The sequence below is a fragment of the Papio anubis genome, chromosome 5 (genome assembly GCF_008728515.1).
Source record: "Papio anubis isolate 15944 chromosome 5, Panubis1.0, whole genome shotgun sequence".
NCBI lineage: Eukaryota > Metazoa > Chordata > Mammalia > Primates > Cercopithecidae > Papio > Papio anubis.
Window position 1 is genome coordinate 145,031,105 of NC_044980.1, and position 12,275 is coordinate 145,043,379.

At 40.8% G+C, this 12,275-nt stretch overlaps 1 long non-coding RNA gene across 1 annotated transcript in view; it reads left to right on the top strand.

Moving 5' to 3' along the window:
* The window catches only part of LOC103885511, a 60,265-nt gene extending 50,571 nt beyond the window's left edge, over nt 1–9,694 (top strand). Inside the window, exon 4 of the long non-coding RNA XR_001903862.2 lies at nt 9,036–9,694. This is a non-coding gene — a long non-coding RNA (uncharacterized LOC103885511). The remainder of the gene's footprint in view (nt 1–9,035) is intronic.
* The last annotated feature ends 2,581 nt before the right edge of the window (nt 9,695–12,275 follow it).

Here is a 12,275-nt window from a genome sequence, read left to right on the forward strand (position 1 = left end):
TGTAGCAGAACCTTGACGAGCAAGGGAGCTGCTGTTTTCTGAAACAGCAATCCTTCAGGGGTCTTATCCTAGTACATTGAACAAGAAGGAACTAAGAGAGATTGCATAAATTCATAGAGACAGAAGATTAGTGGTTGCCTGGGAGTAGGGTGGGGATGCTGGGAAGTAACTGATTAATGGATACTATGGGGTCTCTTTTTGAGGTGGTGAAAATTTTAGAACTAGATAGTAGTGATGGTTGCACAACATTCTAAATGTACTAATATCATATAATGGTACACCTTAAAATGGTTAAAGTGGTAAATTTTGTGTTGTGTATATTTTACCACAGTGAAAAAAAAGTTTGTATAAACATGGCCAGATCGGTGGACCATTTGCAAACATGATCACTTCTCCCACTGTTCTTTGTCTAAAATGATTTTTTATAGCCACTTTGGTGGTAAATTCAGCAATCAGTAGCCAACCATAAATGTAGCTGCAGCCTGAGTATTGATGTGGCTTGATTTTACTTTTTACTCCTGCCCGGATACTTTTCCTATTAATTCAGGAAGATAACATGGCATAGTCAAAAAAACAGGGGCTTTGGAGTTACATGGACTTGCATCTGAATCCCAGCTTGCTATTTACTTACTGTGTGTGTGAGGAAGTTTACGTAACCTACCTCTGAGCTTTGGTTTTTCTCACCTATAAAATGGGAATTATAATACCTCATAGGGAGTTGGTGAAGATTAGAATTACTACCTGTAAAGACTCTGGTATATAGAAGGTAACCAGTAAGTGGTGACTATCCTTCCCCCTTCTCCTCCCTGACCAATGGCCCCTCCCATTCTCCTCCTTCTTCTTCCTCCTCCTCTTTATTCTCATCATAATCATTATGATTACACAAAGAAGAAATGCTGGGGCTAGGAGGAGAGCAGAATGTTTTCTACATCATAAAACTGATAGTATTAGCAACAATAGCAATTGTTCTGATGGATGCAGACAATACTGTGAGGTCTCCAAATATTCTTTTTACTCAAGATCTCATTTATCCTTCACTGCTGTTCTAGTGATAGCCAGTATGGGCTTATTATCCCCATTTGACATATGAGGAACTTGAGGCTCAGGGAGATCACACAAGAAATGGCAGAGCCAGAACTGAAACAAGAGCAAGTACTTCCGCATTTATCGCGTGCTATAGCCAAAGCTCTAGTCAGAGCTGCTAAAATGCTTCATAGCCACTTTGATTTAAAAAGTTAGAGTTGTGGCTGGGTGCAGTGGCTCATACTTGTAATCCCAGAACTTTGGGAGGCTGAGGTGGGCAGATCAGTTGAGGTCAGGAGTTTGAGGCTAGCCTGTCTAACATGGTGAAACCCTGTCTCTACTAAAAAAAAAAAAAAAATTAGCTGGGTGTGGTGGCACACACCTGTAATCCCGGCTACTCAGGAGGCTGAGGCACGAGAATCGCTTGAACCCAGGAGACAGAGGTTGCAGTGAGATGAGATCATGCCACTGCACTCCACCATGGACAACAGAGTGAAATTGCATCTCTAAATAAATAAATAAAGTCAGAATTTTGTCATGCCAGGTGTCTACCTCCTTGGGGGCACCAAGAGATTCTGAGTGTCCAAGCTGTCCTTAATTCATTAAAGCAGTGGCATAATATGAGTAAAGAACATTAGTACTGCTATCAGGAGACCTGGGTTCTAGTTCTAGTTTGGCCATTTATCCAGCACTGTCTGGAAGATTCCAAGAAGACAACTTAAGTCATGATAATATCATTTCCCTCCCCTCATCTCTGCTTCCCTCCCCCTCCCCTCCCTTTCCTTTCCCCTTCCCTTCCCTCCCTTTCCCTCTCCCTTCCCCTCCCTTCCCTTTCCCCTTCCCTTCCCTTCCCTTTCCTTCTTTTTCTCCCTTCCCTTTCTCCAATGAACAGGTATTCTCTTAGATGCCAGGAATAAATATAACAATAAATAAACACGTTTTTCCCCCCTGCCTTTGTGGAGCTCATATTCTAGCAGAAGAGAATAATTAAGAACATATATATACATGAAATAATTACAGGTGTTATTAAATGTTATAAAGGAGCTAAAGTGGGGCCAAAATGAGGCTTAATAGAGAGATACCTAACTTAGGGCCCTCAGTGAAAGAGAAGAGCCCTTTAACCTGAGTTCTGAAGACTGGGAAAGAGCCAGCCAAGCAAAAGGAGTCAGGGTAGGGAGAGGGCAGCATTTCAGCATTTCAGGCAGGAAACATCATAGGCAGAAGAGCTGGTGCTGGAGAGAATTAAGAAGATTTTAAGAATGGAAGGAAAACAGTGTCACTGAAGCTTAGTAGGTGGGGAGTGTTCTTAGCTGAGGTGTGAGAGAGACAGAACCCAAACCCTCCAGCGCCTATAGGCCCCAAGAAGTAGTTTGAATTTTAAGTGCAGTAGGAACCCTTTGAAATATTTTCTAAGCAAGGGAGCTCCATAATCTGATTTGTGTTTTAAGGATACAAATGGAGCTCCTGTGTGGAGCATGGGAGCAGAGAGGAAAGACAGGAGCCCAGTTAAGAGGCTGTAACAATGATTCAAGCAAGAGTTGAGTGGCTTTGAATAGGAATGATGACAATAAAGATGGTAAGATGTGGACAGATGGATGGTATATTTTGAGGCAGACACTAAAAGACTTGCTGATGGGTTGACTGTAGGGAGGAAGGGGCATGGATAAATCAGTGATGACCACTACAAATTTGAGCAAGACCCTTGGTAGTTGGAGAAGACTGGGTTTGGGGTATGGGAATAACTAGTTCCATTTTGGACATGTTAGGTACTAAAGAAAAAGCAGAGTGACAATGTGGAACAGTGAATTCAATAGTGAGACATGGATGTGAAGACCTAGTATAAAGTTCTAGAGCCTCCATTAATTTAGTGAGTGACCATAAGCACTTTTCTCTCTCTGGGTTTCAGTTTCCTCATTTATGAGATGAATGGGTTGGATTTGATGGTATCTTGCACTTGTCCTAGCTTTGACATTTCATGATTCTAATAACAAGCTCACTTGTCATTCATGAATCTATCTGAAGCTGTGTATATCTGTTTATAATTGAAGTCTCTCCCATGTCTTTTAAGTCAGTGACTTTTTACTACACAAGTGCTGCTTTCTTAAATATGTGCTTAGGAATCTTTAGAGGTATTCAGATGAGGGCCTTTCATTGACTCCTCCAGAATTGGGTACCAGAGTACAAACCAGAACTTTGGTTCTAGTGCTCCCACCCATTTGTTACTTCTGGGTTTCTGGGCAGCATCTCTACTGCTTGTTTAGATCTTAAATCAATGGTTCCCAAACTTAGCTGCACATTGAAATTGCCTGAGGATCTTTAAAAAGTACCCATGCCTGACTCCATTCCCCAGCCATTCTGATTTAATTAGGATGTAGCCTGAGTATTGAGAGAGCTAAAAGTTCCCCAGGTGATTGTAACATGCAGCAGAGTTTGAGAACAACTGTGTTAGCGGCTAATTAAAGTGCTAGCTGATAATTAAGGTGTGCACTGGTAAATGTCCAGCTAACAGAAAGAACTTAAGCAATCACTCTCCTCTCAGGATTTTAGAAGTTCCTCAAAGCTCTAAAGACTTAAAGGACAGGAGTAGTGGAGTGGTAGGATGTATTAGTCCATTCTCCAGCTCCTATGAAGAAATAACCGAGAGTAGGTAATTTATAAAGGAAAGAGGTTTAATTAACTCACAGTTCCACATGGCTGGGGAGGCCTCAGGAAACTTAAAATTGTGGCAGAAGGGGAAGCAAACACATCTTCTTCACATGGTGGCAGGAGAGAGAAATGTAGAGCAAAGTGGGGAAAATCCCCTTATAAAACCATCAGATCTCATGAGAACTCACTATCATGAGAACAGCATGGAGGAACCGCCCCCGTGATCTAATCACCTCCCATGAGGTCCCTTCTTCAACACATGGGGATTACAATTCAAGATGAGATTTTGGGTGGGGTCACAGTTAAACAATATCATAAGGCAAAAAAGCTGTTACTGTAGGAAAAGGGACAGTTATGGGTCTTTTCTGTAACAGTATGAGCAGGTCTACTTTTCTGCCATTTTCTCTCTCATCTCCCTTTAATAGATTTTAGACTTTCGTATTATATATTTTGAATCCGAATCTTGCTATATTAGTTAACAAATACTAGAAACATATTCTTTTTTTTTTTTTGAGACAGAATCTTGCTCTGTTGCCCAGGTGGGAGAGTAGTGGTGCAATCTTGGCTCACTGCAACCTCCGCCTCCCAGGTGCAAGTGATTCTCATTCCTCAGCCTCCCAAGTAGCTGAGACTACAGGTATGCACCACCACACCCAGTTAATTTTTTGTATTTTTAGTAGAGATGGGGTTTCGCCATGTTGGCCAGGCTGGTCTCAAGTTCCTGTCCTCAACTTAATCTGCCTGCCTCAGCCCTGCAAAGTGCTGGGGTTACAGGTGTGCCCAGTCTTACAAACATTCTATCACTCCCATGTCTGTGACCATAGCAGAAATTAGCAATCAATCATAGAAGGTGTTCCTCCTGGGCCTGGATGTGGCTTCACAAGCTCTCACTACTCAGTGGTTCTGACAGCCACTGTACCAGTGGGTCAGACTCTAAACTGAGGAATATACACATACCCACACAGATATCTGTGTGTGTGTTTGTTTTAATATTATAAGACCCTTTATTCCTGATGGTGACTTTGAAAAAACTCCCTTGTGCTCTGTGGTCTTAAGATTTTTTTTTTTTTTTTTTTTAATCTGAGAGAGGAAATTTGGATTATTTAGTCTACCAGTTGGAAAAGCACAGGAGGCCTGTCACTGCAGTGGTGTTTTCTGGGGCTCAAGTCAATGAGAGACAAATCACAGATTCAATCAAAAGCCATGTGTGGAAGGCTAAATACCATATTTGAGAAAAGGAAACCTCGAGGTTATTCATCTTTACCTCATAGGAATCAAGCAGAAATAGAAACTACCTTTCAGGAGAAGGAATGTATAACTTCCAGCTTTTTGAGATGGGTTTCAGATTTATTTTTTTTCTTATTCAATCTAGTTCCTTATGGAACATAAATTAACCTTAAAGAGTAGCACTGGAGAAGATCGAAAGATTATTGCATTTTTTCTCTCTCTCCAATTTTAAAGTTTAAAAATCATAGTTGTCTTCTTTTTATTTATCAAAGGCTATGAACTTCCAAAGCATTGGTGAAAGCAACCAAAGAGGGATGAACAATGTTTCATAAAGGATGAGGGCTTAAATCTCCTCCCTCCTCTCTGAAATTCTTTCTCTGCCTACAGGCTCTCCTCTTTGGAAGGAGTATTCTGCCTGAGAAAGACCCACACAAAAATTTGCATCCCAGCCCTCAGGATTCCAGGTCTTTCCTCATCAGAGGTTGGAAAACATTTCTGCTCCCCTACCCTATCAGCACAGAATACAGTGAATAGGGTCAGACTTTGGAGCCAAATGTGGGATCCCATCCCACTTTACTTTGTGCTTGTTATGTAGCCTTGGACAGCTCAGCCTCACTAAGCCTTGGTTTCTGCTCATAAAGAAGAAGCTAATAATGCCTGTTTCTCAGAAGTTTGAAAGTCAAGGGCCAAACAGAGGGCATGGCCTGGGGTAGATGCTCTCCTTAGAAAAACTATCCAAGAAAACCTGCTTATAGCATGACAGTGATAACCTGTTTCAAGCTTAACATGTCAAATATTTTCCCTTTTCTGGTAACTGGAGGACAAAACCCTCAGTGGCCATGCCTTCTTGGTGGAAGGTAAATTTCCTCATCTGTCATCAGGCTGTGTAGGAACTCTCTTTTGTCAGCCTCTAGAGATCCGCCCTTCTCTCTATGTGTCTCTGGAGGGGTTGCCAGTCATAGGACCCTTCACTCCTCTACCACAGGAGAGGACAGGTGGCCCAAGCCAGACCAGCCATGTTCTCCTTCCATGTTCTCCTCTAAAGCTTAACGCATGATGGGAACACTCTTGCTGTAGTCAAGTTGAAAAGCAAGAAGTTAGAACAGAGTTATTACAAGCCTGTTTGAGAAAAAACGTTCATGAATTCCTTCTATGGACAACTCCAGACTCTTCTTTCCTGACTTCATAAGTCCATGACATTCATAAAACTCTAACTCATCCTCCAATTCCAAACACTACCACGTGCCATCCCATTGAGCTCTTCTTTTTCATGAGAGTTAAGAGTAGTGTCTGTTGCCAGCAAAGAACTTAACTGGTATATGATGGAAGTTTTCCAACATGGATGAGGGTCTTCCCTTTTAATATAATAAGACTGCATTTACTAATTAATTCCTAAAAAGCAAAGGTTATATACTTTTGCTTTTATACAAGTATTGACTCTACTAGCGTAGACACGGGATCTTTGAGCCAAGAGGGGCCCCAAAGGACATCCAATCTAAAGTCTTCATTAATAACTGAAAAACCTGAGGGCAGAGATTGAGTGTGACTTGGTCTTTGTCCCACTGTCCTTTGGTGGCAGACCTGGGTTTAGAATTTAGGTACCCTGACACTGAGCCTCGTACCGTTTTACCTCTCGTCATCCTTAACGTATGTTTGTGGACTTAATGCTTTGAGCTCAGCACCCTCAAGACCACAGTAATAGCTTGTATCCTCATGAAAGCTAACAAGATTTCTTTCTTCTGCGTATAATCCACACTTGTGCCCTAGACCAGGTTTCTGGTGTATTTCAGGCTGCTGGTCGAAAGAGGGGATGGAGGCCAGAGAGTGACGTTGAATTTATACAGCCCAGAGCAGTATACAATCAACAGTTCCCAAGCTTCATTGAAGCATAGTCTTTGCACAAGAGAGCCACATACTTTGAATTTCTTCCTTACCACGGATATTCTGACCCTAATCAATAATTTATCTTCTCTATCCAGAAAGCCTTCAAAGTGGGAGAGAAATCCACTCAACACTAACAGAAATAAAGAAATAGAGACAACAATTTGCTTTTCCCTTTATAGATTTCAGAGAATCTTGAAACAAAACAAAAACAGTAGACAAAAAGAAAAAGCATTAGAGCAAACACTGGGCCTTTTTTTGTAAGCAGCAGGAAAGAAGAAGGAGAAACATGCAAGGGCAGGTGTATTTTTGAAGAACAATTTATTTTTCTTTGGGTAGATACCCAGTAGTGGGGATTCCTGGGTAAAACAGTAGTTTTATTTGTAGCTCTTTCAGAAAGGGTGTGAGTAGGCCTTGTTTTAATAAAGTGTGTGTGACACATTTAACCAGGGGAAAAGAACAAAAACACTGGCTAAGAACTGTTGAGCACTTTCTGTGAGTCAGGCACTGGCTTCAGTGTTATTTGTGCTCTACAGCCATTTTGGGAGGAAGTATTCCCACTTTAGAGATGGGGAAACTGAGGGTCAGAAAATTGAGTTCATTTGTCCAAGGTCACACAGCTAGTAAGTAGTGGAGCCACGCTTGAAACTAGGGTGATTTAAACTCCAGTCCCTCATCCAGTATGCTTTACCGCATCCTAACCACAAAAGGAATGTGTCCATAACATGCTTTTGAAATCTGCAACAAGCCACACAATTCCTTCTTTCTGCATAAATAAATTAGGATAGAAACCCAACTTTGCAAACTTAATCATTCTTTTTCTTTTTCACCTGAACCAACCTTTACCAAGTGCTTGGAAAAGGTCACTTAAATCCACAGCCCAAGAAAAATGTATCTTTGTGATTAATATTTGTTAAAATGAGGAGTGACATGGTAATAAAATGGAAAGGTTTGGGGGCCTTTGGGAAAATCCATCTGACTGCAGGCTGTGGTTTCAGTAATGAGGCTGCTATTTTCCGGTCATGAAGGTAATGTTTTTTGATGCAGGTGGAATTATTAACAAGGTGAACATATCTGCCTGGAGGGTGGAGGGCTAGAAAGAAACTGCCTTGGGAAAATGGCTCAGGGTGGGAGGCCACATGCCTTTCCTTCTTCATTTTCAGAAGGTATGAAAATTTCACATGTTGGGAGTGGTTTGTTCTCTCTCCTTTCTCCTGCTCTCATGGTAACTCATTCAATGGCATGTGTGTATTTGTGCCTGGAACGGTAGGGGAACAGGAAGAGTACCAGAAGAGATGCAAGATGAAATTGAAGAAAGTATATACTTAAACCATTTTCTCCACTGTCCAGAAGTTTAGTTCAGGTTATTCTTCCTATTACTCACCAGTAGGGCTGGCTTGCCTGGCAAGTGGAGTAATAGCACCTAGGGGATACTGGGCAGCAATAGAAAGGGGTTAGAGTTTATGTGATGATACAAGGCCAGAGGACCCAGGAGTATACAAACCCTTGCTTTTACCCAGTTATTTCTCTTTTGATAAGCTTCCTGAAAAAAAAAAAAAGTAAAAATAAATACCATTTGACCCAGCCATGCCATTACTGGGTATATACCCAAAGGATTATAAATCATGCTGCTATAAAGACACATGCACACGTATGTTTATTGCGGCACTACTCACAATAGCAAAGACTTGGAACAAACCCAAATGTCCATCAATGATAGACTGGATTAAGAAAATGTGGCACATATACAGCATGGAATACTATGCAGCCATAAAAAAGGATGAATTCATGTCCTTTGTGGGGACATGGATGAAGCTGGAAACCATCATTCTGAGCAAACTGTCACAAGGACAGAAAACCAAACACTGTATGTTCTCACTTATAGGTGGGAATTGAACAATGAGAACACTTGGACACAGGGTGGGGAACATCACACACCAGGGCCTGTTGTGGGGTGGGGGAAGGGGAGAGGGATAGTATTAGGAGAAATACCTAATGTAAATGACTAATTAACAGGTGCAACACACCAACATGGCACATGTATACATATGTAAAAACCTGCGCGTTGTGCACATGTACCCTAGAACTTAAAGTATTAAAAAGAAAAGTAAAAATAACACTGTAATTAGCTGGTTTTGAACTTAAACTCCAAAGTAAGAATAAACTGGGCCAGGTGTTTGTGTCCTCTTGTTGAGGCCAGAGGCAGCCTGGAGGAAAGTGAAGGAAGTCCAAATGACCTACTTTCCCTCCAAACTTAGGTGCCTGCCCATTCAACACTATGAAAACTTCCACCTGCTGATAAAGAAAGAAGCAGACATCAATGGAAAGACAGCATCCTGCTCCCACTGTCTCCTCAAGCTCTTCCAGGCTAGATAAAGCTCAGGCCTGACTACTCTGCCAGAAAAAAAGAAGACATCCAGAGATGTGGACATGGCTGGAGAGAGATCCTCCAAGAAGTGGTATCAAGTCTGTGGGTCTCTTTGAGAGCACCATCTCCAGAAAGAGCAACTCAATCAGTTTTTTGGACTCTGACCCACCAAATAATCATGACTTTCTTTGTGTGTATGTATGTGGCAGGGTAAGTGGTTGGGGTGGATTTAATGCCTTCCATCCTTGATGGGGAGACAGGAGCTGCAGAGGCACCCATAGTCCAAAAGGAAAGTTACTGACACTCCCCATCGACTCCTCCCCACTCAACGCACCTTCATCATCTTCTGCCCCAGTTACGTCTTTCCGGCTGAATGTGGTGTTCTCTCTTTTCACTCTATTCTGAGTTTGCTGTCAGAGTGGTTTTCCTGAAGCACAACTTTGATTTTTTCACTAAATGCTCAAAAATACTCCATGGCTCTCACTCTCTGGAGCAGTGGTGAGCAGTCTGGCCCTCCTGTTTTTGTAAATAAAGCTTTATTGGAACACAGCCACATGTACATATTAGCCATGGCACTCTCATGCTACAAAGTCAGAGTTGAGTAGTTGCAACAGAGAATACATGACCTACAAAGCCTAAAATATTTACCATCTAGTCCTTAATGATAAAAAATTTGCCAAATCCTGGTTTAGAGAAATATGTCCAAACATCTGTTCCTGGCATTTGAGGTACTTGTCAGTCTGGGCCCAATAAATCTTTCTTGTCTTGTCTGTTTCTGCTCCCCTTCAAGTGCCTCATGTCCCAACCGAAAGGGAATCCTGACTTGATACCTTTTTGGTGGTTTTTGTACTTATTTTTTTATTGAATTCTAACACACATATAGAAAAATATGAATATTTTAAGTCCATAGCTTGATGAATTTTCACAACATGTGTATCCCAATAACACCCAAATTAAGAAACAATATGTATTACCCATACCCTAGAAGCCCTCCTCATGATCATTTATATTCTGATTTCTAACACTGTAGATTAGTTGTAGCTCTTTTTGAGTTTAATATAAATACCAAAGTAAGTATTTCTTTTGTTTGGCTTCTTTTGTTCAACAATAGGTTTGTGAATTCATCCACATCATCACACGTAGTTGTTGTGTGTTCATTCCCAGTGCTGTATTCCATTTTGTGTTTCATTATATCACAGTTTATTAATTCTATAGTTGATAGGCATTTGGATAGTTTCTAATTTGGGGCTATTATAAACAATGCTGCCATAAACACCTTTTTACATGTTTTTCGATTAGTATATATATGTATTTCTATTGGGTTAATACCTAAGTATATCATTGTTGAGTCATAGGGTAAATACTACCAAAATGCTTTTCAGTATACAAATATATGCTCGTATCAGGAATGCTTGAGAATTCCAGTTGCTATTCAGAATCCTTGCCAACATTTGGGTTCTGGTTGGTGCTGATTTTTTCTCTTTTAGCAATTCTGGTAGGCATACTACAGAATCGTGTTGTGGTTTAAGTATGCATTTCCTTAATCTCTAAGAGGTGGAGCATCATTTCATAAATATTGGCCATTTGGACATCCTCTTGTAATGTGCTTGTTTAAGTCTTTGCCTTCTTCCCTTTCCGATTGACTTTTATTTATTTGTATCAAACTTTTATATATTTTGGCTCTGAGTCTTTTCTCAGATATGCATATTATACATATTGTCTCTTATTCTATGGGTTGCCTTTTCACTCAAGATTTTGATAAACTAAAGTTTCTAAACTTAATTCCTTTTATTTTTTTTTGTTCATGATTAGCACTTTTGATCCTGTTTAAGAAATCTTTGTCATTTTCAAAATTATGAAGATATTCTCATATTTTCCTGTAAGCTTTCTTCCTACCTTTAGATTTTAAATCAGGAAATGATTTTGTATATAAATATATATGTATACTATAAGTAGGAGGTCAAGTTTTTTCCCATATGGATATTTAATTGGTACACCTTCTTAAATTTTAAATTTTTTTTAGATTTAAGAGGTACATGTGCAGATACATTATGTGGTTATCTTATATAATACTGGAATAGGGGTGTCTATTGAACCCTTCACCTAGATAATGAACATAGTGTTACCAGGGGTGAATCTGCATAGGTCTGCATAGGTCTTGATCCTTGCCTCCTCAAAGAAAAGAATTCAGCTGAGGGGTAGAAGTAGGTTTAAGGCAGAGGGAGAGGCCAAGGCAAGTTTGAGAACAGGAGTGAGAGTTTATCAAAAAGCTTTAGAGCAAGAACAAAGGGAAGCAAAGCCCACTTGGAAGAGGGTCAAGTGGGTGGCTTGAGAGATTCAAGTGCCCCATCCAGACCTTGACTTGGGGTTTTATACATTGGCATAGTTCTGGAGTTTGTGTTTCTTCTCCCTTGAGCCTTCCCTTGGGGTGGGCTATCCACATCAGCAGTGGCTTGCCAGCACTTGGGAGGGCCTGCGCGCACAGTGTGTTCACTGAAGTTGTACACATGCTCACTTGAGATGATTTTCCCTTACCAGTCAGGACTTCCCAGAGGTAGGTCATATATCATTTAAACTCTACCATTTTGCCTCTTAGTGTGCATACTTGAACCCACTCACCCAACTCCTGAAACCTTATTGGGAAGCTGCTGATCACTAGCTTCAGGTATTTTCTATCTATTGGAAGACTGTCTTTCCCTGGGACTGGCTGCAACTGATGATCATTTTAGAGAGACAGTTGATTAACTGCCTGACCATCACCTGATAGTCACCTGACATTCCTGGGTGGAGGCCCTCTCCTGCCCTGCTCCTGTCTGCCTAGCTACCTACTCTAACAATACTATCTGATTACCCAATAGGTAGTTTTTGAGCCCTTGTTCTCCTTCCTCCATCCCCCACTTCTGGAGTCCCAGTGTCTATTATTTTCATATTTATGTCCATGTGTACTCATTGTTTAGCTTCCACTTATTAGTGAGAATATGTAGTATTTGATTTTCTCTTTCTATGTCAATTCACTTAGGGTGATGGCCTCTAGCTGCATTCATGTTGCTGCAAGGGACATGATTTCCTTCCTTTTTATGGCTATGTCATATTCCATGGTACATATGTACCACATTTTCTTTATCCAGTC